Below are 24,223 nucleotides of genomic sequence, written 5' to 3' on the forward strand. Positions count from 1 at the left end.
CTGCCTGTATTCAAGTCACAGCCTAGCCATTTACCTAAACAGTCACTTAAGAACTTTATTCCTTACTATTTGCATCTGCTTATACATAGCTTATGAATTAATAAGCATTCATGATTAAGTTGATTCTCTAAATAGAGGTTGTGATGAACTAAACCCTAAACTCTTTGACCATACAAGAGAGTGAAGTAGTGGTTTAACCCTGAGAAACCTCCGCAGCTGAGATCCAATTAAATCATAACTAAACTCATACGCAGGAGCGTTACAATATTGAAGATTCCGACTCCCCGCGAGGAATGGGCGTTCCTATCCAGAGTGAAGGTGATTGACTGTCGGCTCTGGCGCGTCACGCTTCTCCGGAAATAGCCGAAATAGGACGCTGGCGCCGTGAAGAGCCGAGACCTACTCCGGCTGTCTTCGGGGAGCGTGACGTGCCATAGCCGGCCGTCAATTCACCCTCCCTTGTTATGGAGGGTGACCCACCGCTTTAAGTATGGACGTCGTTCCCGATTCGAAATTTGAATTTTTTACGTCATTTGCGTAAGTCGTTCGTGAATAGGGCTGGACGTAATTTATGTTCACGTCGAAACCAATACGTCGTTGCGCCGTACTTGAGAGCAATGCACTCTGGGATATGTACACGGACGGCGCATGTGCCGTTCGTAAAACACGTCAGGTCATCACACATTAGCATAAAACACGCCCCCCCTTCCACATTTGAATTACGCGGGCTTACGCCGGCCCCATTTACGCTACGCCGCCGCAACTTACGGAGCAAGTGCTTGGTGAATACTGCACTTGCTCCTGTAAGTTATGGCGGCGTAGCGTAAATACGATACGCTGCGCCGCCGTATCATTGCGCGCCCCTACCTGAATCTACCCCATTGACTCGTATAAGCCTAGGGTGTCCATCTGCATGCCTCACTGTGCCCATGCCTCACTGTGCCCATGCCTCACTGTGCCCATGCCTCACTGTGCCCATGCCTACACGGACGTTTAAAATGGGAGTCTATGGAAGTTCCAGGTCCAGGGGACCTACGACCGCCACCGGGTCCCCAAAGTAACTAAAGAAATGACAATTTAACATAGGAGTCTATGGAAGGGGTGCCCGGCTTTGAAAAATCGGTGCTCCCCGGCCGTAGGTCCCCCAGACAACATACTTTGCACACTTGTAGAGGAGAAATGGGGCTACATGCGTGCCAAGTTCCAGGTCCAGGGGACCTACGTCCGGCCGGTACCGGGTCCCCAAAGTCACTAAAGAAATGACCGTTTAACATGGGAGTCTATGGAAGGGGTGTCCGGCTTTGAAAAATCGGTGCTCCCCGGCTGTAGGTCCCCCGGACAACAAACTTTGCACACTAAAAGAGGAAGAGTGGGGCTGCATGTGTGCCAAGTTTGAGGTCCAGGGGACCTATGGCTGGCCAGTACCGGGTCCTCAAAATCCAGGAGATCAGGCGCAAAAAGGTGACTCGAGTATAAGCCGAGGGGGGCATTTTTTTAGCACCAACATTTTTTTCTGAAAACTTTGTAAAAAAAAAAAATCGTAATAAGCGTTTATTGATCGATTTGCGCAAAATTTATAGGCCCAGATTCACAGAGAGTGGGCGCACATTACGCCGCCGTAGCGCAAACAATTTACGCTACGCCAACGCAGCACAGAGAGGCAAGCATGGAATTCACCAAGCCAGTGCTCCCAACGCTGCGCTGGGTTTTCGAAGGCGTACGCCGGCATAGGTGGAAGTGGGCGTGAGCCATGCAAATGAGGCGTGACCCCATGCAAATGATGGGCCGAGCACCAGACAGCTACGCATCACAAACTGCGCATGCGCCGAGACCAGGGATCGACAGAAATAGTGTCCTGGCGACTTGGCTTGGAAGGTGGCCGTTGGTTAAGCATTACAAGTTAAACAGCAATTCTAATGTAATTTTTCACTATTTTCACTGCCATCTTCTTCCCTCTAATTAGAACCCCCAAACATTATATATATTTTTTATCCTAACACCCCAGAGAATAAAATGGCGATCGTTGCAATACTTTCTGTCACGCTGTATTTGCGCAGCAGTCTTACAAGCGCACTTTTTTGGGAAAAAAATACACTTTTTTTAATAAAAAAATAAGACAACAGTAAAGTTATCCCAATTTTTTTTTTATATTATGAAAGATAATGTTACGCCGAGTAAATTGATACCCAACATGTCACGCTTCAAAATTGCGTCCGCTCGTGGAATGGCGACAAACTTTTACCCTTTAAAATCTCCATAGGCGACGTTTAAAAAACTCTACAGGTTGCATGTTTTGAGTTACAGAGGAGGTCTAGGGCTAGAATTATCGCTCTCGCTCTAACGATCGCGGCGATACCTCACATGTGGTTTGAACACCGTTTACATATGCGGGCGCTGCTCACGTATGTGTTCGCTTCTGCGCGCGAGCTCGTCGGGACGGGGCGCGTTTCCTGGCTCCTAACTTTTTTAGCTGGCTCCGAGATTCCAAACAAATTTGTCAACCCCTGGCCGTGACGTGGACGCATCCCCCTCCGCATGCTCACAACCACGTCGGAACAACTGCCTAAACTACGCCGGATCACTGCGTACGGCGTGAACGTAACCTACGCCCAGCCAGACACACTTCCAACGTAAAATACGCCGGCTTGTGTGCCCTGGTGCAGACCTTTGCATGTCTGCTGCTGGATGCACCTCCTTTATGGGGAATAACTTTACGCCGGACGTACAACTTACGCGCACTGCGTCGGGCGCACGCATGTTCGTGAATCGCCATATTTTACTCATTTGCATATTTAAATGGCTAATCAATGGGAGCGGCACCATGCGTCCAGCCTAAATGTGCGCCCACCCTACGCCGGCGTTAGCAAGTTACGTTGGCGGGATGAAGCCTGTTTTTAGGCGCATCTCTGTTTGTGGGTCCGGCGCACAGATACGACGGCGCACATTTGCACTTACGTCGGCGTATCTTGTTATACGTCGGCGTAAGAGCTTTGTGAATCTGGGCCATAGTGTCTACAAAATAGGGGATAGTTTATGGCATTTTTATTAATATTTTTTTTAACTAGTAATGGCGGCGATCAGCGATTTTTTTCGTGACTGCGACATTATGACGGACACTTTTGACACATTTTTGGGACCATTGTCATTTTCACAGCGATCAGTGCTAAAAAATTCACTGATTACTGTGAAAATGACACTGGAAGTGAAGGGGTTAACCTGTAGGGGGCGCTGAAGAGGTTAAGCGTTTCCTAGGGAGTGCTTACTACTGTGTGGGGGGCGTGGCTTTGCGTGTGACGTCACTGATCGTCGTTCCCTATGACAGGAAACAGACGATCAGTGGCAGTCACACTAGGAAGCACGGGGAAGGTTTGTTTACACACACCTCTCCTCATTCTTCAGCTCTGTGACCCGATCGCGGGACACCGGCGGCGATCGGGTCCGGCTGGCGCGGTCACGGAGCACAGGACCAGGTCGCGGCGCGCTCGCTACCTACGCCTGGGCTCTTAAAGGCGACGTACATGTACGCGATTGTGCCCAGCCGTGCCCTTCTGCCGACGTATATCGGCGTGAAGGGGTCCTTAAGCGGTTAAAGGGGTCTTACGACGGCGTATCTCCACGTGCGCCGTCGTAAGTCCGAATGTGCGCCGTCGTATCTTTGCGACCGATTCATAGAATCAGATTACGCCTCACTGTTGCCAAGATACGAGCGGCGTAAGTCTCCTACGCCGCCGCTAGGGGCGCTTCCATATATTTCCGCGTCAAATATGCAAATGAGCAAGATACGCCGATTCACGAACGTACTCGCGCCCGGCGTATTAAAATACGCTGTTTACGTAAGGCGTACGACCGGCGTAACTTTACCCCTCATAAAGCAGGGGTAAGTCATGTTAAGGTATGGACGTCGGAAACGGCGTATTTCACGTCGTTTGCGTAAGTCGTACGTGAATGGGCGTAGGTTACGTTCACGTCGACTAAGTATTGAGCCGGCGTAATTTAAGGAGAAAATTTGACGTGATACTGAGCATGTGCGCTCATGCGTAGTTCGTTAGGCGCGTTATTTACGTGGGGGTCACGATTCATTTCCATACAACACGCCCCCTACCAGCCTACTTTGAATTACGCGGGCTTACGCCGGCCCATTTACGCTACGCCGCCGCAACTTACAGAGCAAGTGCTTTGTGAATACTGCACTTGCCATTCTCTGTACAGCGGCGGCCTGTGCATTGTGGGCTCACAGGCGCTGCCGCCCTCCTTATCCACGTGCCCGGCCCCTTTCAGGACGCCGGACACATGAATTGCAATGGCGGTGATAGCCGGGGCGGGGGGGGTGTATTTTGAAGCACCTGATTAGAGCCAGAGGCTCTAATAGGCTTCAAAATAGGGTGGGCTTGGGTCGCAGAGAGTGTGCCCAGATCCCACCCAGTTGTGCCACACTAGCGAATGAATATTCGCTATTCTGCCACATTCTCCTCCCGGCCAATCAGGAAGCCCCTATTGGCCAGGGAGTCTTATGACTCGGGACACAGTTCTAGATTCCAATCGGCCGGAAGGAGAAAGCCTGTGTCCTCATTGGAGCGGCCCCTGCCTCCACTAGGTAAGGTGATCGCCGCTGGCAACCGTGTCCTCCCACGGGATGATCGCCGCTGGCCTGTCTCCCGCCGGGGGGTTGCTCGCCGCTGAGCGTGTCTGTCTCCCGAGGGAGGCGGGTGCTGCTGGGTGATCGCCACTGGCCGTGTCTCCCACGGGAGGTGGGTGATCGCCGCTAGATGTGACTCCTGCGGGGGCTAATCGCTGCTGCGCGTGTGTCTCCTGCAGGAGGCGGGTGCTGCGGGGTGATCACCGCTGGGCGTGTCTCCCGTGGGAGGGGGGTGCTGCGGGGTGATCGCCGCTGGCAGTGTCTCCTGTGGGAGGGGGGTGCTGCGGGGTGATCGCCGCTCGCGGTGTCTCTTGCGGGGGCTGCTGCATGGGGTGATCGCCGCTGGCCGTGTCTCCCGTGGGAGGGGGGGTGCTGCGGGGTGATCGCCGCTCGCGGTGTCTCTTGCGGGGGCTGCTGCATGGGGTGATCAGCTATGAGGAAAGATTAGAAGAACTGAATTTATTCTCTCCTGAGAAGAGGAGAATAAGGGGGGATATGATCAACATGTACAAATATATAAGAGGTCCATACAGTGAACTTGGTGTTGAGTTATTCACTTTACGGTCATCACTGAGGACAAGGGGGCGCTCTTTACGTCTAGAGGAAAAGAGATTTCACCTCCAAATACGGAAAGGTTTCTTCACAGTAAGAGCTGTGAAAATGTGGAACAGACTCCCTCCAGAGGTGGTTCTGGCCAGCTCAGTAGATTGCTATAAGAAAGGCCTGGATTCTTTCCTAAATGTACAGAATATAACTGAGTACTAAGATTTGTAGGTAAAGTTGATCCGGGGTAAATCCGATTGCCTCTCGGGGGATCAGGAAGGAATTTTTTCCCCTGCTGTAGCAAATTGGATCTCATGCTCTGCTGGGGTTTTTTGCCTTCCTCTGGATCATCTGTGGGTATGGAGTTGGGTGTATGGGATTGTACTGTGTTTTTTATTTTGTTTTTTGTGGTTGAACTGGATGGACTTGTGTCTTTTTTCAACCTGACTAACTATGTAACTATGTAACTATGTAACTATGTAACTATGTAACTATGTAACTATGTGATCGCCGCTGGCCGTGTCTCCTGCGGGGGCTGCTGCGGGGTGATTGCCGCTGGCTGTGACTCCTGCGGGGGCTACTGCACGGGGTGATCGCCGCTGGCCGTGTCTCCCGTGGGAGGGGGGTGCTGCAGGGTGATCGCCGCTGGCTTTGTCTCCCATGGGAGGGGGTGCTGCGGGGTGATCGCCGCTGGCCGTGTCTCCTGCGGGGGCTGCTGCACGGGGTGATCGCCGCTGGCTGTCTCCCGTGGGAGGGGGGTGCTGCGGGGTGATCGCCGTGTCTCCTGTGGGAGGGGGTGCTGTACGGGGTGATCGCCGCTGGCCAAGTCTCCTGCGGGAGGGGGGTGCTGCGGGGTGATCGCCGTGTCTCCTGTGGGAGGGGGGTGCTGCACGGGGTGATCGCCGCTGGCCAAGTCTCCTGCGGGAGGGGGGTGCTGCGGGGTGATCGCCGCTGGCCGTGTCTCCTGCGGGGGCTGCTGTGCCTCTGTGATTTGCCCTCCCTGATCACATGATGGCTGTGCCAATGTCCCACAAGGACAGAGAAACGTCGCTCGGCAGGCTGGCTCTGTTATTGGCCCTCCCAATCACATGACGGCTGTGTCCAATCACAGCCGTCATGTAATGTAAACCGTTGCCAGGCAATGGGCTCTGCGTCTCAGTCAGTGAGGAGAAGAGAGTGGGGGGTTCCGTGTGTAAGAGCCGCTTTGTACACCGATTACCCGGCTAGTGTCCCCAAACAGTGACCAACACCTGTCACACACCTGTCACACACCTGTCACACTGAACACCTGGCGCACACCTGTCACACTGAACACCTGGCGCACACCTGTCCGTGGTCACCTGGCGCACACCTGTCCCCGGTCATCTGGCGCACACCTGTCCCCGGTCATCTGGCGCACACCTGTCCCCGGTCACAAGGCGCAGATTTGTACTGTTCCCACATTTCTATACACTCGCCTCAGACTGCACTGTCCACCAATCACTGACCCCCAGACTGCACTGTCCACCAATCACTGACCCCAGACTGCACTGTCCACCAATCACTGACCCCAGACTGCACTGTCCACCAATCACTGACCCCAGACTGCACTGTCCACCAATCACTGAGAACCGGAAGGTGTTGAGCCTTACATCCTCCCCCTCCATACAGTACATGACTCCTCCCCCCAACATACCGCACGGTACGGTAATCACCGGTCTCTCTGTCTCTCTCCTCCCCGGACTTCCTGCTACTGGTCGGAGGGCGGGGCTAACGCCGTTCCGCTTCTTGCACACTCACTAGCCGGAGGGCGGGGCTGTGGCGGGAGGGCGTGGTTCGGGGCGCCATCTTGGTACACCCAACTCTACAACGGCTCAATCAGGACATCCGTGTGCGGTCACGTGACCCGGAAGCACGTGGAGGGAGCGGGCTAGTGAGAAGAGCCGAGTCCCCCAATGACCGCTGAGTGTCCGTCTGAGCCCCGCCCACCGACCCACACCTACCGACCGGATCGGCCGACCGAGTGTGGGGGAGGAGTTTCCACCGAGGTGAGACCTACCGACCTACCTACCTATCCATCCCTCTACCTACCTACATAGAACTTCCTACTCACCCCCCACAGAACTACCTACCCCCCACCTACATAACACTACCTACCTATCCATCTCTCTACCTACCTACATAGAACTACCTACCCACCGCCCACCCCCACAGAACTACATACTCCCCATCCATCCCCCCACCCACCTACATATCGCTACCTACCTATCCATCCCTCTACCTACCCACTCCCTACATAACACTACCTACCTAACTACTCCCCATCCATCCCCCTACCCAGCTACATAATAATACCCACCTACCTACCTACCTACAATACTGCCCCCCAGCTACCTACCCACTCAATTACATAACACTACCCACCAGGGTGGATTTGATTTAAATCACGATTTTTAAAGGGGAAGAAAAACCCTCTATAACCAAACTAAAAAAAATAAAGAGCCGGCAAGACAAAGACATAATGAGCTAGTATGCACAGCGCAGCATACTAGCTCATTATGAAGCACTTACCTGAGATCGAAGCCCCCGCAGCCGTCCTCCTCCTCCGTCGCCGCCATGATACCTGGAGTGACTTCTGGGTATCGCGGCTCCGGCGCTGTGACTGGCGGGAGCCGCAATGAGGGCGGGAGCCGCCCACTAACTGCATAGACATCGGTGACGTCTTTTCTGCAAATATCTCCTTATCCGCGTCGGTCTGGGAGATATTTTTCACACCTACAGGTAAGTCTTAATCTAGACTCACCTGCAGGTATAGGTGGTCTGTAATCTGTCATCTCTGACCCGCGCTTGGCTCCTCCTCTGATCCACTGTCAGCTTCTTCTCAGCTCCTCCTCTGACCCGCTGTCGGCTCCTCCTTCTCCCACTTCTTCTTCTGCTCTACTTCTTCCTCCATCTTCTCCCAAATTTTCCTCCTCCAGGGCTCTCCTTCTTCCGCTCTTCTTCTTCTGCTCTTCTTCCTCCATCTTCTCCCAAATTTTCCTCCTCCAGGGCTCTCCTTCTTCCGCTCTTCTTCTTCTGCTCTTCTTCCTCCATCTTCTCCCAAATTTTCCTCCTCCGGGGTTCTCCTTCTTCCGCTCTTCTTCCTCCGGTCTTCCTCCATCTTCTCCCAAATTTTCCTCCTCCAGGGCTCTCCTTCTTCCGCTCTTCTTCCTCCATCTTCTCCCGAATTTTCCTCTTCCAGGGTTCTCCTTCTTCTGCTCTTCTTCCTCCTCCGGTCTTCCTCCATCTTCTCCCACATATTCCTCCTCTGGGGTTCTCCTTCTCCCGCTTCTTCCGCTCTTATTCCTTCAGTCTTCCACGGTCTTCCACAATCTCTTCTCCGCATTTTCCTCCTCCGGGGTTCTCCTTCTCCCGCTTCTTCTTCTGCTCTTCTTCCTCCATCTTCTCCCAAATTTTCCTCCTCCAGGGCTCTCCTTCTTCCGCTCTTCTTCCTCCTCCGGTCTTCCTCCATCTTCTCCCGCATTTTCCTCCTCCGGGGTTCTCCTTCTCCCGCTTCTTCTTCTTCTGCTCTTCTTCCTCCATCTTCTCCCGAATTTTCATCTTCCAGGGTTCTCCTTCTTCTGCTCTTCTTCCTCCTCCGGTCTTCCTCCATCTTCTCCCACATTTCCTCCTCCGGGGTTCTCCTTCTCCCGCTTCTTCTTCTGCTCTTCTTCCTCCATCTTCTCCCAAATTTTCCTCCTCCAGGGCTCTCCTTCTTCCGCTCTTCTTCCTCCTCCGGTCTTCCTCCATCTTCTCTTGCATCTTCCTCCTCTGGGGTTTCTTCTTATCCCGCTTCTTCTTCCATTCTTCTACCTCCGGTCTTCCTCCATCTTCTTCCCCATCTCCCCCCAACCCCCCCACCCCCGGGTTCTCCTTCTCCTGCTTCTTCTTCCGCTCTACTTCTTCCTCCATCTTCTCCCACATCTTCCTCCTCCGGGGTTCTCCTTCTCCTGCTTCTTCTTCCGCTCTACTTCTTCCTCCATCTTCTCCCGAATTTTCCTCCTCCGGGGTTCTCCTTCTCCCACTTCTTCTTCCACTCTTATTCCTTCAGTCTTCCACCATCTTCTCCGCATTTTCCTCTTCCAGAGTTCTCCTTCTTCCGCTCTTCTTCCTCCTCCGGTCTTCCTCCATCTTCTCCCACATCTTCCTCCTCTGGGGTTCTCCTTCTCCCGCTTCTTCTTCCATTCTTCTACCTCCGGTCTTCCTCCATCTTCTTCCCCATCTCCCTTCAACCCCCCCACCCCCGGGTTCTCCTTCTCCTGCTTCTTCTTCCGCTCTACTTCTTCCTCCGTCTTCTCCCACATCTTCCTCCTCTGGGGTTCTCCTTCTCCCACTTCTTCCTCCGGTCTTATTCCTTCAGTCTTCCTCCATCTTCTCCCGAATTTTCCTCCTCCGGGGTTCTCCTTCTCCCGCTTCTTCTTTCGCTCTTCTTCCTCCATCATCTTCCGCATATTCCTTTTCTGGGTTTCTCCTTCTTTCTCCAGTCTTCCTCCATCTTTTCCCACATCTTCCCTCACTGGGCTTCTCCTTCTCACGCTTCTTCTTATTCCGCTCTTCTTTCTCCTGTCTTCTTTGTCCGGTGTTCTTCTTCCTCTGCTGCCGCCGACCCTCCTCCGATGCTGCGTCCCGCTGATCTGTCCGCGCCAATGTCAAGAGAAAAATAACAAGATGCGCTAAATACATACAAAATATAATACCAAAACAACATGTAACAAATCAATGTCCATAAGTGAAAGTGAAAAAAATTTGTCCGGAGGAAGCGATTTATCGCGAAACCGGCCGGGCGGAACGAGTGCTGCATCGGATTACCCCCCATACTTGCACGACTTCTTCACCATCTGAACGGGTTTTTTTGGTCAGCTTCCGGCCGGAGCTCCAATTGACATGTCCTTTTTACCATTGTTTTAATGTAAGTGTGTTTTTGACTTCTTTTAAAATAAATACGCCTATGGTATTACACTGTTGCGGTTCCCATATGTCTTTTCATGTTACCTGTTGGTCGAGTTCGCAAGCACTGGAATGAGATAAAGATTGGTTTCCAGCTCAGCCCACCTGCAATTTGATTTTCAACGGTTCATCTTTGATATGCTTTCTGGGGTCTTCTTTTAGTTAAGAGACCGCCGGATATCCGGTAAGAGGCTATATTTGCTCTTGGTGGTGGATCACTGCTTCGGGATAGTCACCTCTTATCCTTGGACTTATTTGTGGATTATTTGGCTCATCTCCTTTTTTTCACTCTACGGGTGGATAGAAGCTTTGCCGTCCCTCTAAGGACTTTTTTCACAAATTTTTTTCACTTTCACTTATGGACATTGATTTGTTACATGTTGTTTTGGTATTATATTTTGTATGTATTTAGCGCATCTTGTTATTTTTCTCTATGCTATCACTGTTTCACCGTACACAGTAAGGTGCAGCTTTTTTTCACATTAGTATTCTTTAGGAGTACTACCATATTGTATTAGGTCTTGATTAGCGCAGTTGCTCCTAATTTCTTTTCCGAGCCAATGTCAAGCATTTTTTAGATTGGATGGCGTCGTCTGGAGGCCCCGCCCCCTTGTGACGTCACGGACCCATCATTGTGAGCTAAGAAATGCTTGACAATGGAGCGGACAGATCAGCGGGACACAGCATCAGAGGAGGGTTGTTGGCCGCATGGGAAAAAGAACACCGGACAAAGAAGAAAGAAGAGCGGGAGAAGGAGAAGCCCGGAGGAGGAAGACGCGGGAGAATATGGAGGAAGACGCGGGAGGATATGGAGGAAGAAGCGGGAGGATATGGAGGAAGAAGCGGAGAAGAAGATTTTTTTTTTTTTTTATAAAAAAAAATGTCAAAAACTGTCTACTGTATTTTTTCACAACACACTACTTTTTTTTGGTGAATGGGTAGGGGTACGATGTACCCCATACTCATTCACATAGAGGGGGAGGCCGTGATCCGGGGGCCCCCTTTTCAAAGGGGGATTCTAGATTCCAATAAGCCTTTCGCCCCCAGGACCCCAACAACCACAGCTCAGGGTTGTCAGGAAGAGGCCCTTGTCCCCATCAACATAGGGGAAAGGTGCTTTGGCAGAGACCCCCCCCCCCTCCCCAAAGCACCCCCCCCATGTTGAGGGCATTCTGCCTGGTATGGTTCGGGAGGGGATGGGGGGCGCTCGCTCGTCCCCTCCCTTTCCTGGCCTGCTGGGCTGCATGCTCGGATAAGAGTATGATATGGATTTGGGGGGGGGACCCAAGGGCCTGGTATGGATCTGGGGGGTGGGGACCCGATGCTGTTTTTTTTTTTTTTCAGCCGGCAATTCTTTTTTTTTTACATTAAGTAGGGAAGCCCGCTGACAGCTGATGACCCATCGGTTGTTAAGGACACAGTGGCCGACTTTCCGCCCCCCCCTGCTTAGCAACCAGCTATATAAAGTGTAAACCAAACCCTGGTGTGTTCAGGATGATGTGAGGTGTTAGTTTTCCCCACACATCGCGTTTTTTGTTGAATTTTGGTGTCATGTGACCAGAGCCCCTTCTTCCACATGTTTGCTGTTTCTCCCTCCCCCACATGTTTGCTGTGTCCCCCTCCCCCACATGTTTGCTGTGTCCCCTCCCCCACATGTTTGCTGTGTCCCCCTCCCCCACATGTTTGCTGTGTCCCCCTCCCCCACATGTTTGCTGTGTCCCCCTCCCCCACATGTTTGCTGTGTCCCCCTCCCCCACATGTTTGCTGTGTCCCCTCCCCCACATGTTTGCTGTGTCCCCCTCCCCCACGTGTTTGCTGTGTCCCCTCCCCCAAATGTTTGCTGTGTCCCCTCCCCCACGTGTCTTTCTTCCTCCAATGTCTTTCTTCTTGTCACTCTTCCATAAAGGGCAGATTTGTGGAGAGACCACTAATAGTTGTCCTGTGGACAGATTCTCCCCCCTGAGCTGTGTAGCTCCTCCAGAGTTACCATGGGGCCTCTTGGCTGCTTCTCTGATGAATGCTCTCCTTGCCCGGCCCGGTCAGTTTAGGTGGGCGGCCGTGTCTTGGTAGGTTTGCAGTTGTGCCATACTCTTTCCATTTTCCGATGATGGATTGAACAGAAGCTCAGTGAGATCTTCAAAGCTTGGGAGATTTTATTATAACCCAACCCTGCTTTATACTTCCCCACAACTTTATCCCTGACCTGTCTGGTGTGATCCTCGGCCTTCATGATGCTGTTTGTTCACTAAGGTTCTCTAACAAACATCTGAGGGCTCCACAGAACAGCTGTATTTATACTGAGATTACATGACACACAGGGGGACTCTATTTACTAATTAGGAGACTTCTGAAGGCGATTGGTTCCTCTAGATTTCAGTTATCAGAGTGAAGGGGGCGCCATACAAATGCCCCTCCCCCACACACTTTTCACAGATTTATTTGTATCATTTTCCTTCCACTTCACAATTATGTGACACTTTGTGTCTCTCACATAAAATCCCAATAAAGTACATTTACGTTTTTGGGTGTAACATGAGAAAATGTGGGAAATTTCACGGGGTATGAATACTTTTTCAAGGCACTGTGTGTACAGTTGTATTCAAAATGATTCACCCCCCCTGAAATTGATTGTTTGCCCAGTGTGACATTGATTTTGATCATTCAGTCATCCTGCTTACAATGAAATCAAAGAGGCACGTGTAGGTCAGACAAATATAACATTTATAATGAAATAGCCACAAATGTCTTTTCTGTGCTCACATCATTATCAGTTTTATCCAACCCCCAAGTGACATTCAATCTTAGTACTTAGTACAACATCCTTTTCCAGTTAGAACAGCTTTTACACGTGTACAGCATAGCGTGACACAAGTGTCTTGCAGCGATCTACGGGTATCTTCGCCCATTCGGGCAAAAGCCTCCAGTTCAGTCACATTCTTAGGCTTGCGCACTGCAACTGCTTGCTTTAACCACTTAAGGACCGGACCAATATGCTGCCTAAAGACCCAAGGGGTTTTTACAGTTCGGGACTGCGTCGCTTTAACAGACAATTGCGCGGTCGTGCGACGTGGCTCCCAAACAAAATTGGCGTCCTTTTTCCCCCACATATAGAGCTTTCTTTTGGTGGTATTTGATCACCTCTGCGGTTTTTAGTTTTTGCGCTATAAACAAAAATAGAGCGACAATTTTGAAAAAAAATTTCCTCAGTTTAGGCCGATACGTATTCTTCTACCTATTTTTGGTAAAAAAAATCGCAATAATCGTTTATCGGTTGGTTTGCGCAAAATTTATAGCGTTTACAAAATAGGGGATAGTTTTTTTGCATTTTTTTTTTTTTTTTTACTACTAATGGCGGCGATCAGCGTTTTTTTTCGTGACTGCGACATTATGGCGGACACTTCGGACAATTTTGACACATTTTTGGGACCATTGTCATTTTCACAGCAAAAAATGCATTTAAATTGCATTGTTTATTGTGAAAATGACAGTTGCAGTTTGGGAGTTAACCACAGGGGGCGCTGTAGGAGTTATGGTTCACCTAGTGTGTGTTTACAACTGTAGGGGGGTGTGGCTGTAGGACTGACGTCATCGATCGAGTCTCCCTATATAAGGGATCACGCGATCGATGCGCCGCCACAGTGAAGCACGGGGAAGCCGTGTTTACATACGGCTCTCCCCGTTCTTCAGCTCCGGGGAGCGATCGCGAGGGGGCGGCTAGAAACGAATAGCGCCGTCGTCCCGGATCGCTCCCCGAGGCTTACCGACCGCCGCATGTACCGGGGGGGGTCCCGATCGGACCCCCGACCCATGTCAAGCAGAGGACGTACAGGTACGTGATTGTGCCTGTCCGTGCCATTCTGCCGACGTATATCTACATGAGGAGGTCCGGAAGTGGTTAAGGGGTTGAATAATTGTGTAAATGAAGAATTCACAAAAGAAACATTTACTTCTGTATTACAAAACCAATTGATGTCATTTTAGTTGCATATGGTTCTTTAAGAAGTCCTTGTAGGATTTTATTCTGAATACAATTACAAATGTACACTAAATTCCCCAAAACCCTTTACAGCATTGGGGGGGTGAATACTTTTGAACACAACTGTATATATAAATATCAGATCACTTCCAGCCATTGTCCTGATCTCGCTTCCCGCCTGTGCCGATCCATAGGGGGCTTCCCTGTACCCTCCTCCCATCCTCCCTCTAACCTTCCACCGTCTTCTTCCTGTGTAGAGCCTCCAGATCACCGCAGAGGGAAGAACACTGAGTGAGGACCCCCGGACTACGCCTCCTGCACCTCCCAGCCAGGTAAGTGTAATGAGGACCCCCAAATTCCCACCTCCTGCACCTCCCAGTCAGGTAAGGGTAATGAGGACCCCCAAATTCCCACCTCCTGCACCTCCCAGTCAGGTAAGGGTAATGAGGACCCCCAGACTCCCACCTCCTCCATCTCCCAGTCAGGTAAGGGTAATGAGGACCCCCAGACTCCCACCTCCTCCATCTCCCAGTCAGGTAAGGGTAATGAGGACCCCCAGACCCCGCCTCCTTTACCTCCCAGCCAGGTAAGGGTAATGAGGACCCCCAGACTCCCACCTCCTCCATCTCCCAGTCAGGTAAGGGTAATGAGGACCCCCAGACCCCGCCTCCTTTACCTCCCAGCCAGGTAAGTGTAATGAGGACCCCCAGACTCCGCCTCCTTCACCTCCCAGCCAGATAAGTGTAATGTGGACCCCCAGACTCCCACCTCCTTCACCTCCCAGCCAGGTAAGTGTAATGAGGACCCCAGACTCCGCCTCCTGCACCTCCCAGCCAGGTAAGTGTAATGAGGACCCCCAGACCCCGCCTCCTGCACCTCCCAGCCAGGTAAGTGTAATGAGGACCCCCAGACTCCGCCTCCTGCACCTCCCAGCCAGGTAAGTGTAATGAGGAACCCCAGACTCCGCCTCCTGCACCTCCCAGTCAGGTAAGTGTAATGAGGACCCCCAGACTCCCGCCTCCTTCACCTCCCAGTCAGGTAAGTGTAATGAGGACCCCCAGACTCCGCCTCCTGCACCTCCCAGCCAGGTAAGTGTAATGAGGACCCCCAGACTCCGCCTCCTGCACCTCCCAGTCAGGTAAGTGGGGCATTGGCACTGATTTGTGAAGCCAGGGGATCTGGCCGGCGACTCGAATATTGAGGAGGAGAAGAGTTTGCGCTGATTCTCGTGTTGTAGTGGGCGGGGCTTGGTTTATAAAGGTCCTTGCATGGACTGCCCCCCTCCTGAGGTTGCTGTGAGTTGCACTGTGCTGGACTCAGAAGACATGGAATGCACAGCATGCACATTACTGGCAGGAGATGCAGCTGACCTTGTCCTTCATCCCCCCCCCCCATCAAGGTGTGAAGACTTTACACCTATTACACCTATCACGGCCCCTCCTGCCGTCTCGTAAATTCATTTATTGTCTCATTAAACTCTCTGGAGGTTCAGCAATAAATTCCAGGCAATGCGTCCGCCTGTCAGGTGACTTCTAGGATACAGGTGAGCTCCCCCATTATACCCGGATACCCCCCCCCCCCCCGTACACCCCAATATACCTGCCCCCCCCCGTACACCCCAATATACCTGCCCCCCCCCCCCCGTACACCCCAATATACCTGCCCCCCCCCCCCGTACACTGCCCGGAGGACAGAGACGTGTAATGATGGAGAAGATGATTGGGGTTATCGCTGTGGCTGAGCATTAGGGATAAAGCCATGATAGCACAGTGAGGATGCTGGGGGTTGTAGTGACAGGAGGCTGGGGGTTGCAGTGACAGTGAAGATACTGGGGGTTGTAGTGACAGTGAGGATGCTGGGGGTTGTAGTGACAGTGATGGGGGTTGTAATCACAGTGAGGATGCTGAGGGTTGTAGTGACAATGAGGGTGCTGGGGGTTGTAGTGACAATGAGGGTGCCGGGGGGTTGTAATCACAGTGAGGATGCTGGGGATTGTAGTGACAGGAGGCTGGGGGTTGTAGTGAAGTGAATATGCTGGGAGTTGTAGTGAAGTGAATATGCTGGGGGTTGTAGTGACAGTGAGGATGCTGGGGGTTGTAGTGACAGTGAAGATGCTGGGGGTTGTAGTGACAATGAGGGTGCTGGGGGTTGTAGTGACAGTGAGGATGCTGAGGGTTGTAGTGACAGTGAGGATGCTGGGGGTTGTAGTGACAATGAGAATGCTGGGAGTTGTAGTGACAATGAGGGTGCTGGGGGTTGTAGTGACAGGAGGCTGGGGGTTGTAGTGACAGTGAGGATGCTGGGGGTTGTAGTGACAATGAGAATGCTGGGAGTTGTAGTGACAATGAAGATGCTGGGGGTTGTAGTGACAATGAGGGTGCTGGGGGTTGTAGTGACAGTGAGGGTGCTGGGGGTTGTAGTGACAATGAGGGTGCTGGGGGTTGTGGTGACAATGAGGATGCTGGGAGTTGTAGTGATAATGAGGATGCTGGGGGTTGTAGTGACAATGAGGGTGCTGGGGGTTGTAGTGACAGTGAGGGTGCTGGGGGTTGTAGTGACAGTGAGGGTGCTGGGGGTTGTAGTGACAGTGAGGATGCTGGGGGTTGTAGTGACAATGAGGGTGCTGGGGGTTGTGGTGACAATGAGGATGCTGGGAGTTGTAGTGATAATGAGGATGCTGGGGGTTGTAGTGATAATGAGGATGCTGGGGGTTGTAGTGACAATGAGGGTGCTGGGGGTTGTAGTGACAGTGAGGGTGCTGGGGGTTGTAGTGACAGTGAGGGTGCTGGGGGTTGTAGTGACAGTGAGGGTGCTGGGGGTTGTAGTGACAATGAGAATGCTGGGAGTTGTAGTGACAATGAGGGTGCTGGGGGTTGTAGTGACAATGAGGGTGCTGGGGGTTGTAGTGACAATGAGGATGCTGGGGGTTGTAGTGACAATGAGGGTGCTGGGGGTTGTGGTGACAATGAGGATGCTGGGAGTTGTGGTGACAATGAGGATGCTGGGAGTTGTAGTGATAATGAGGATGCTGGGGGTTGTAGTGACAATGAGGGTGCTGGGGGTTGTGGTGACAATGAAGATGCTGGGGGTTGTAGTGACAATGAGGGTGCTGGGGGTTGTAGTGACAATGAGGGTGCTGAGGGTTGTAGTGACAGTGAAGATGCTGGGGGTTGTAGTGACAATGAGGGTGCTGGGGGTTGTAGTGACAATGAGGGTGCTGGGGGTTGTAGTGACAATGAGGGTGCTGGGGGTTGTAGTGACAGTGAGGATGCTGAGGGTTGTAGTGACAGTGAAGATGCTGGGGGTTGTAGTGACAATGAGGGTGCTGGGGGTTGTAGTGACAATGAGGGTGCTGGGGGTTGTAGTGACAGTGAGGATGCTGAGGGTTGTAGTGACAGTGAGGATGCGGGGGGTTGTAGTGACAATGAGAATGCTGGGAGTTGTAGTGACAATGAGGGTGCTGGGGGTTGTAGTGACAGGAGGCTGGGGGTTGTAGTGAAGTGAATATGCTGGGGGTTGTAGTGACAGTGAGGGTGCTGGGGGTTGTAGTGACAATGAGGATGCTGGGGGTTGTAGTGACAGTGAGGGTGCTGGGGGTTGTAGTGACAATGAGGATGCTGGGGGTTGTAGTGACAATGAGGGTGCTGGGGGTTGTGGTGACAATGAGGATGCTGGGAGTTGTAGTGATAATGAGGATGCTGGGGGTTGTAGTGACAATGAGGGTGCTGGGGGTTGTAGTGACAATGAGGATGCTGGGAGTTGTAGTGATAATGAGGATGCTGGGGGTTGTAGTGACAATGAGGGTGCTGGGGGTTGTAGTGACAGTGAGGGTGCTGGGGGTTGTAGTGACAATGAGGATGCTGGGGGTTGTAGTGACAATGAGGGTGCTGGGGGTTGTGGTGACAATGAGGATGCTGGGAGTTGTAGTGATAATGAGGATGCTGGGGGTTGTAGTGACAATGAGGGTGCTGGGGGTTGTGGTGACAATGAGGGTGCTGGGGGTTGTGGTGACAATGAGGATGCTGGGGGTTGTAGTGACAATGAGGGTGCTGGGGGTTGTGGTGACAATGAGGATGCTGGGAGTTACATAGTTAGTCAGTACAATCCCATACACCCAACTCCATACCCACAGTTGAGTTGTAGTGACAGGAGGCTGGGGGTTGTAGTGACAGTGAGGATGCTGGAAGTTGTAGTGACAATGAGGGTGCTGGGGGTTGTAGTGACAGTGAGGATGCTGGGGGTTGTAGTGACAGTGCGGGTGCTGGGGGTTGCAGTGACATTGATGGGGGTTGTAGTGACAGTGAGCATGATGGGGGTTGTAGTGACAGTGAGCATGCTGGGGGTTGTAGTGACAGTGAGGATGCTGGAGGTTGTAGTGTCAGTGATGGAGGTTGTAATCACAGTGAGGATGCTGGGGGTTGTAGTGACAGGAGGCTGGGGGTTGTAGTGACAGTGAGGATGCTGGGGGTTGTAGTGACAATGAGGATGCTGGGGTTGTAGTGACAGTGAGGGTGCTGGGGGTTGTAGTGACAGTGAGGGTGCTGGGGGTTGTAGTGACAGTGAGGATGCTGGGGGTTGTAATGACAGTGAGGGTGCTGGGGGTTGTAGTGACAATGAGGGTGCTGGGGGTTGTAGTGACAATGAGGATGCTGGGAGTTTGCAGTCACAGTGAGGATGCTGGGGGTTGTAGTGACAATGAGGATGCTGGGAGTTTGCAGTCACAGTGAGGATGCTGGGGGTTGTAGTGACAATGAGGATGCTGGGAGTTTGCACACAGTGAGGATGCTGGGGGTTGTAGTCGGGAAATTTTGGTATCAGGGCGGTGTGGGAGGGGTGGAGTTAATGAGTGTGATTTGTGTAATTATGTTATCAGCTGTTTATTCTCGGTGTGAACTTTGTGTCCATTTCCTGCAGATCGCACGGCGAAGAGATGAGCGTCACCCCACACTGCACCCTCTAAACCCACACCCCACAGGTAAGAGACACCCACCTTCCTTGTCTCGCACCCCCACCCCCCCATTCATATCTGTGTCCGTCCGTCTGTCCGTCCCCCCCCCCCCACACATCCATATCTGTGTCTCCGTCCCCCCCACATCCATATCTGTGTCTCCGTCCCCCCCACATCCATATCTGTGTCACCCCCCCACCCACATCCATATCTGTGTCCGTCCGTCCCCCCCACCCCACACATCCATATCTGTGTCACCCCCCCACCCACATCCATATCTGTGTCACCCCCCCACCCACATCCATATCTGTGTCACCCCCCCACCCACATCCATATCTGTGTCCGTCCGTCCCCTGTCCCCCCACACACATCCATATCTGTGTCACCTTGAAAATTGAGGAGCACACCTCATCTGTGTCACCCCATCCCTGTGCTGGAAAGAGAAGACGTCACTGTGTTGGAAGGAGCAGACCCCCCCTTCCTGTGCTGGAAAGAGCAGACCCCCCTCTGTCCATGTGCTGGAAAGAACAGCTACCCCTCCAACTCTGTCCCTGTGCTGGATGGAGCAGACATGCCCGTCCCCAGTCCCTGGGCTGAAAGGAACGGACCCCCTCCTCTGTCCCTCTGCTGTGCTGGCAGGAATAGGACCCATCAGTTGGAAATGTAGATCCCCTCTCTGTCTCTGTACTGGGGGGGGGGGATAGACCCCCTGCTCAGAGGAACCCCATTTCTTGTCTCTCTTATGGAATTCTTATACTGTAGGTGATAACAGAATGGCCCAATCATCGCAACAAGTAAACCAATGAACTGACCCCCCCTGTTCAGAAGTCTGCCCCCCCTTAGTTCTTAATCCTGTGTATTGCCCCCTTTAGCATCAATGGCAGCGGCCAGTCTTCTGTAATGGTTGTCTATGAGGTCCCCGAATTCTTGCAGGTGGTAGAGCTGCCCATTTGTCTTGGCACAATGCCTCAAGGTCATGCAAAGTCTTTGGTCCTCTCTCCTGAACCGAACATTTGAGATCTACCCAGAGCGGCTCGATGATATGAAGGTCAGGAGACTGTGATGGCCACTCCAGAACCTTCACCTTTTTCTGCTGTAACCACTGGAGGGCCAGCTTGGCCTTGTGCTTCGGGTCATTGTCCTGCTAAAGGGCCAGCTTGGCCTTGTGCTTAGGGTCATTGTCCTGCTGGGCGGTCAGCTTGGCCTTGTGCTTAGGGTCATTGTCCTGCTGGAGGGTCAGCTTGGCCTTGTGCTTAGGGTCATTGTCCTGCTGGAGGGTCAGCTTGGCCTTGTGCTTAGGGTCATTCTCCTGCTGGAGGGTCAGCTTGGCCTTGTGCTTAGGGTCATTGTCCTGCTGGAGGACCAGATTGGCCTTGTGCTTAGGGTCATTGTCTGGCTGGAGGGCCAGCTTGGCCTTGTGCTTAGGGTCATTGTCCTGCTGGAGGACCAGATTGGCCTTGTGCTTAGGGTCATTCTCCTGCTGGAGGGTCAGCTTGGCCTTGTGCTTAGGGTCATTGTCCTGCTGGAGGACCAGATTGGCCTTGTGCTTAGGGTCATTGTCCTGCTGGAGGGTCAGCTTGGCCTTGTGCTTAGGGTCATTGTCCTGCTGAAGGGCCAGATTGGCATTGTGCTTAGGGTTATTGTCATGCTGGAGGGCAAGCTTGGCCTTGTGCTTAGGGTCATTGTCCTGCTGGAGGGTCAGCTTGGCCTTGTGCTTAGGGTCATTGTCCTGCTGGAGGGCCAGCTTGGTGTTGTGCTTAGGGTCATTGTCCTGCTGGAGGGTCAGATTGACCTTGTGCTTAGGGTCATTATCCTGCTGGAGGGTCAGCTTGGCCTTGTGCTTAGGGTCATTGTCCTGCTGGAGGGTCAGCTTGGCCTTGTGCTTAGGGTCATTGTCCTGCTGGAGGGTCAGTTTGGCCTTGTGCTTAGGGTCATTGTCCTGCTGGAGGGCCAGCTTGGTGTTGTGCTTAGGGTCATTGTCCTGCTGGAGGGGTCAGCTTGGCCTTGTTCTTGGGTTTGTCCTGCTGGAGGGTCATCTTGGCCTTGTGCTTAGGGTCATTGTCCTGCTGGAGGGTTGGCTTGGCCTTGTGCTTAGGGTCATTGTCCCGCTGGAGGGTCAGCTTGGCCTTGTGCTTAGGGTCATTGTCCTGCTGGAGGGTCAGCTTGGCCTTGTGCTTGGGGTCATTGTCCTGCTGGGCGGTCAGCTTGGCCTTGTGCTTAGGGTCATTGTCCTGCTGGAGGGTCAGCTTGGCCTTGTGCTTAGGGTCATTGTCCTGCTGGAGGGTCAGCTTGGCCTTGTGCTTAGGGTCATTCTCCTGCTGGAGGGTCAGCTTGGCCTTGTGCTTAGGGTCATTGTCCTGCTGGAGGACCAGATTGGCCTTGTGCTTAGGGTCATTGTCTGGCTGGAGGGCCAGCTTGGCCTTGTGCTTAGGGTCATTGTCCTGCTGGAGGACCAGATTGGCCTTGTGCTTAAGGTCATTGTCCTGCTGGAGGGTCAGCTTGGCCTTGTGCTTAGGGTCATTGTCCTACTGGAGGGTCAGCTTGGTCTTGTGCTTAGGGTCATTGTCCTGCTGGAATGTCAGCTTGTGCTTAGGGTCATTGTCCTGCTGGAGGGTCAGCTTGGTCTTGTGCTTAGGGTCATTGTCCTGCTGGAGGGTCAGCTTGGCCTTGTGCTTAGGGTCATTGTCCTGCTGGAGGGCCAGATTGGCATTGTGCTTAGGGTTATTGTCATGCTGGAGGGCAAGCTTGGCCTTGTGCTTAGGGTCATTGTCCTGCTGGAGGGTCAGCTTGGCCTTGTGCTTAGGGTCATTGTCCTGCTGGAGGGCCAGCTTGGTGTTGTGCTTAGGGTCATTGTCCTGCTGGAGGGTCAGATTGACCTTGTGCTTAGGGTCATTATCCTGCTGGAGGGTCAGCTTGGCCTTGTGCTTAGGGTCATTGTCCTGCTGGAGGGTCAGCTTGGCCTTGTGCTTAGGGTCATTGTCCTGCTGGAGGGTCAGCTTGGCCTTGTGCTTAGGGTCATTGTCCTGCTGGAGGGCCAGCTTGGTGTTGTGCTTAGGGTCATTGTCCTGCTGGAGGGGTCAGCTTGGCCTTGTTCTTGGGTTTGTCCTGCTGGAGGGTCATCTTGGCCTTGTGCTTAGGGTCATTGTCCTGCTGGAGGGTTGGCTTGGCCTTGTGCTTAGGGTCATTGTCCCGCTGGAGGGTCAGCTTGGCCTTGTGCTTAGGGTCATTGTCCTGCTGGAGGGTCAGCTTGTGCTTAGGGTCATTGTCCTGCTGGAGGGCCAGCTTAGCCTTGTGCTTAAGGTCATTGTCCTGCTGGAGGGCCAGCTTGGCCTTGTGCTTAGGGTCATTGTCCTGCTGGAGGGTCAGCTTGGTGTTGTGCTTAGGGTCATTGTCCTACTGGAGGGTCAGCTTGGTCTTGTGCTTAGGGTCATTGTCCTGCTGGAGGGTCAGCTTGGCCTTGTGCTTAGGGTCATTGTCCTGCTGGAGGGTCAGCTTGGCCTTGTGCTTAGGGTCATTGTCCTACTGGAGGGTCAGCTTGGCCTTGTGCTTAGGGTCATTGTCCTGCTGGAGGGCCAGCTTGGTGTTGTGCTTAGGGTCATTGTCCTGCTGGAGGGCCAGCTTGGTGTTGTTCTTAAGGTCATTGTCCTGCTGGAGGGCCAGCTTGGTGTTGTGCTTAAGGTCATTTCTCCAAGGGTTACCTGTGAGGTTTTTCTTTGTATCCCAAACAATCCTTCTGGCAGTTGTGGCTGCAATCTTTGGTCTACCTGAATTTTCCACTTCCTAATAAGTGATTGAACAGTACTGACTGGCATATCCAAGGCTTTGGACGTCTTTTTATATCCTTTTACATCTCTGTAAAGTTCCATTACCTTGTTACGCAGGTCTTTTGACGGTTCTTTTCTGTTGCCCATGACTCGGTATCTAGCCTGCTCAGTGCATCCTTGTGGGAGTGAACAATCTCCTTGACTCCAGACACCACAGATGTGGGAAGTTGACCTTTAATTGGCATTGTAGCCTGTGTGTGTCACCTTATGTGTCTGTACCAAGGCCGAACATTTCGGGGGGGGTGACTTTTCATCAGGAGCCAAACTACTATGTTATAATAAATGGCATCATATCATCACTATCTGGAAACAAAAGAATTTTTTTTTGTCATGATCGGTGAGATATTCATTTTCAGTGCTAAAATGTCACTATTTCTGCCCAGGGGGTGCAAGGCTGTGACCACAACTGTATCTAGAATTGGGGTCCTTGCTGTACACATGCGGGGGGACCCTTTGGCTCAAATGTTGATCTGTGGAGCTTCGGTGTGAGATATGCCTCTGGTGTATGCCCCTTGATGGGGAACGCCTTTCTGAGGAGCCCTCAGACAACTATATCAGGGGGGGAGGGGGGGGTACCCCGCCCTGGAAAGCGCTCTCCTACACAACGTTCCTCTCAGGTCTCCATGTCCAAGGGGAAGCCTGGAACTCAGGCGAGCTGTCAGTCCCGGTGACTTGTCCATAAGGTTCCCCTAACGAGAAAGATCCTGCAGGCGCAAACTTGCCGACGGAAATCTCTGAACCTCGCCCGGCATCCAGGCTCATTCTTTAACATCCCCGTGGATTGGAGGATGTTAAAAAAAGAACCAGGAGGCCGAGCGAGCGAAGCGAGGACGTGAGGCCGACTGGCCACTTTCCTCAAAATCCACGTCACCCTAAATGCTGGCCAAGGTTCGGAGATTTCCGTCGGCAAGTTTGCGCCTGCGCAGTCCTTAAAGGAACTTTCACGATAGCTGGAACCATATCGGCAGATCACCGGACCCCCAAGTCCTCTAAATCCACAAACAAGTCTTCCTCGCAATGAAGAGGCACCATCAGAGTTGGGGGGGGGACCTGTTGGCTTTTGTGGCCACCTAGTCCCAGAACTGTCCAGGTGCCCGGGTCTGGGATGGTTCATCCAGAGTATACAAGCTGGAATTTTGGTTCAGCCCCCCCATCCCCTCCATTTCCAGCATCACTGCAAAGATTGGTAGACCTTCACACGCCTCTGATGCAGCTTCTCTCTCAAGGGGGTCAAAGTCATGGTCATCAAACCTGTTCACCGTCCCCGAAGCGGGCACCTCCCCCACACTGATTCTCAAGGTGTTCAGCACCTTTCTTCTGATACAAAAAAA

General features: G+C 52.5%; 1 protein-coding gene and 1 long non-coding RNA gene across 2 annotated transcripts in view; one reads left to right on the forward strand and one right to left on the reverse strand.

Annotated features, from left to right (window-relative positions):
* The window catches only part of LOC120939725 (F-box/LRR-repeat protein 6-like), a 45,993-nt gene extending 39,033 nt beyond the window's left edge, over positions 1-6,960 (reverse strand). Inside the window, exon 1 of the mRNA XM_040352054.1 lies at positions 6,855-6,960. The gene's annotated coding sequence lies outside the window, so the exon portion shown is untranslated. The remainder of the gene's footprint in view (positions 1-6,854) is intronic.
* Positions 6,961-7,023: 63 nt separating this feature from the next.
* On the forward strand, positions 7,024-19,095 carry LOC120939726. Its single transcript, XR_005749362.1, has 3 exons — positions 7,024-7,206; positions 14,378-14,452; positions 19,035-19,095. It is a non-coding gene; the product is annotated as an uncharacterized LOC120939726 (long non-coding RNA).
* Positions 19,096-24,223: the final 5,128 nt, after the last annotated feature.

Source organism: Rana temporaria, chromosome 5 (genome assembly GCF_905171775.1).
Source record: "Rana temporaria chromosome 5, aRanTem1.1, whole genome shotgun sequence".
Classification (NCBI taxonomy): Eukaryota; Metazoa; Chordata; class Amphibia; order Anura; family Ranidae; genus Rana; species Rana temporaria.